This window comes from Schistocerca serialis, chromosome 5 (genome assembly GCF_023864345.2).
Source record: "Schistocerca serialis cubense isolate TAMUIC-IGC-003099 chromosome 5, iqSchSeri2.2, whole genome shotgun sequence".
NCBI lineage: Eukaryota > Metazoa > Arthropoda > Insecta > Orthoptera > Acrididae > Schistocerca > Schistocerca serialis.
Genome location: NC_064642.1, coordinates 360,205,750 through 360,209,204, shown reverse-complemented (window position 1 = coordinate 360,209,204; position 3,455 = coordinate 360,205,750).

The window sequence follows — 3,455 nt, the reverse complement described above, 5'->3', positions numbered from 1 at the left end:
ATAACTTGCTCTGCAAGTTATGAAAGAATCCCCAACGTGCTTTTTCGACGCTATGACATCAGAAAATCGGCTCGCACAACGCACAACGTTCGAATGTACGGCCCGTGTGCCGACGCTTTTAAGCGAGCGAAAGAAACGGTTTTCTCAAGACTCGGGCCTAAAAACTGTTTGTAATACCTTATCCTTCTGCCTGACCGTACTGATACGGTGTGTACGATGTAACAAACTGTCGACTACAGTTGCCATTTATTTTGCAGAAGATAAACACTACATTGTTTACAGGAAGTTGCGCCGCGAGATAGCTATTTCGCAACAAACTTCAATTTCCACTCGCCCAGCTGGTCGCGACGCTCAAACTGCGCCAGAGGGCCGGTGGTGTTGGTGTATTGGCCGAGGCAGCGCCTCGCCGAGCCTGGATGTGTCGGTGCGACAGCGGGGTGATGGTCCGGTGGTACGACTTGTAAACAGCGACAGCCTGAAGCCAGCTCTGGGCGCCACGGGCAGCACCCCGACTTAACAAAAATAACTAGACCACTCGTGTTAGTGTAGCGTTCCCATAGTGAAGCCACCGCTTCCAGGGAAATGCTGTGTTGAATATGTGATAAAATGTTGCATAGACAGTGACTTAAGAGATGCAAAAACGTTCATAAGGCCGCTGTATCCCTGTTAAAAATGCGTGTGATAATGAAATGGCTAGTTCAAAATATATTAGAGATTACAGTTGTTTAAATCCAAGTTGCTTGAAGAAAAATGTAATAAAATTGTGGGAAAGAATTTAGACAAAGTTGTTCCAAATAAAAATAAAGTCTAAGACTGAAAAATAAAAACAAGAGACAGACGCATAGGATGTGCTAGGAAATATTAAACAAGAATCGCCTGTGAAGAAGTTAGTGCGCGAAAAAGAATGAATTTCATGCAACTATTTTAAATTGATAATTTGTCGTGTTTTTCTTCTACTTGTAAGAAACGAACACTACAATCTTGGACAGGTAGCTACAACTTCCCGTTTTTTTATGTAGGCGTTGTACAGAAATGAAATGATCGTACGCCGAGCGGTTCTAGGCGCTTCAGTCCGGAACCGCGCGACTGCTACGCTCGCAGGTTCGAATCCTGCCTCGGGCATGGTTGTGTGTGATGTCCTTAGGTTAGTTAGGTTCTAAGTTCTAGGGGACTGATGACGTCAGCTGTTAAGTCCCATAGTGCACAGAGCCATTTGTTCCATTTGAAATGATCGTACGGCATTGATGGTCGGAAGCCCCCCACCTTCGGAAGTTCGACCGTCGAGGTGCAGATTGAAACGTCCCCTTAGAAAAATTATACAGGACTGTGCTTAACCTGACACACAATATTCTTAGCGCAACGCAATCTGACTTTCAAAAATCCCTACAAAAGAATGGCCCTGACTAACATTAACCTATACCTTTCACAAATCACTTACCTCACCAAAAATCTTCGTTACTCGAACTACTGCAAAACAGCGAGCGCCACTACTGCCAGCTAAATAAAAGATTCAAACTACGGAAGGCACTAACTACTGATAAGCATAGTTAGGAAATGAAAGATTTTAGTAGAGAACAAACAATGTATTTACCTTAATAGTGTTGAAAAATCATAATATACATAACAGATCATGACATCCAGTCTTACAAATTTCCAAACTCCGCCATCTCTCTCCCCACATCCACCACTGCTGGCGGCTCACCTCCAACTGCGCAACGCTACGCGCTGTTAACAGCCCAGCTGCCCAACACTACAATGGCAGACAACAATGCAAACCAGCCACAGATTGCACACACCACAGCCAGTGATTCTCACACAGAGCGCTACGTGGCGTTACCAGTAAGAAATCCTAAACAGCCTACTTACAAGATCTCTTCAGTTAACGCCACACTGTATGACTTGCGTGTCGATGACGGTAAAATCATGATGAGGGTAACACAACACTCAGTCTTCGAGTGTAGAAAATCTCCGACCTGGCCGGGAATCGAACCCAAGCCCGATGCGTGGTAGTCAAACGTGCCGATCACTCAGCTAAGGGTGGAGGGGGAGGGGGGGTGCCTAAGATCTTGCTTCAGTACCACAATACCATGCCATCAGGGCTTGCTTGTCACTGTGTCTTTTTTACTTTCTGAAGTCGCCGGCTGCGGAAGTTAGCGGTCGAGTACAGCAGCCTCAATAGATAACTGGTGGTTGGCCGCAAGCAGGCGATTCAGCTGCACTTCTTGTCGGCGGTGCGGAGCGGAAGCGACAACATCTACAGGAGCCGTGCCGCAGATCATTTTGGGCAGCAGCGGGCAAGCCATGGGTTCGACGCTGGGCCAGGCATGACGCATCGGCTGTGCTTGGATCTGTATTTTTGTGTCTGGTCTAGGGGTTGGCTGCAGTCTTCAGCTGAGGGTTCCGTAGATGGTTCCTAGACAAGTGGTGCAGTGCCATGGATTCGGAGAGACTGGCGGAGGCAGCAGAGCAGTTGGGCTGCAACGGCCAACGTGGGGTGTGGTCGGCTGTCACACGGAAACTGTGTGGCCGGAGCAACAAATGATGTTTCTTCTGAACATCCATAAGATACGGCAGCTGGTAGCCAGGAGGAATTGCCAGAGAGAGTGTCGTTTTGACAGTACTAAGCAGAGCAGAAGAGTGACTTGTTCACAATTGCGTGTGTGCTGGCATTAGTGGTGACAAGGATTTGTACTGTCAAACCACAGTGGGGCAGTGTTGTAACTGTACGGGTAGATCACAGATTACATCGTGGTACTTGTACTGAAATGGTACAGTGAGGCTGTGGTGTACTCTGATTATATTGTAAGTGTGACTTGAGTCACGGAGATAAGCTCCGTAATTCTATCAACAGTTTGTATTTGCTTATTTGTTAGCTTGTCGTGTCAGTGTAGATTGTGTTGTTCATATGTGTTGTCCTTGTCGTTAACGTTTTGGCTGGAGTTGGGTGGTGTAGTGTCTGATGAGCTAGAATTGTTATGGAGTATTATTTCTGTGGCTCTTGTAAGATTAGTGTCTTTGGACCGAAGCCATATTGCTTGTGAATAGTATACAGGATGAGTCACCTAAGACGTAAAACTTCTTTTATTTCATGAACGGTTTTAGATATCGAAAAGCGGTTATATGCAATTGAGAGTATGCTGAGGGGCACGTGATATTTTGTATAGTTAGTGCTCTGAAGTCTGATATCAACCGAGATATTGAAACAAATATGTTTTCTTTATTGGAACAGTATAGTTTTCATAACTGCATTGCGTACTTCTTGGAAAGACATTTACAACGATATAACATTTGTTAGTATTGATGTTGAAGCCTTCTGCAAAAGAATTCAAGAAATTCACTAAAATTGGAAATTAATGCGACCATAGTTGGCTATTTCGGTGGAAAAACTGACACTCAGAGCTCTCATGCCAGGCTCCGTCGTTATATGCGGCAAGACAGGCCGACGCTACTAAGAT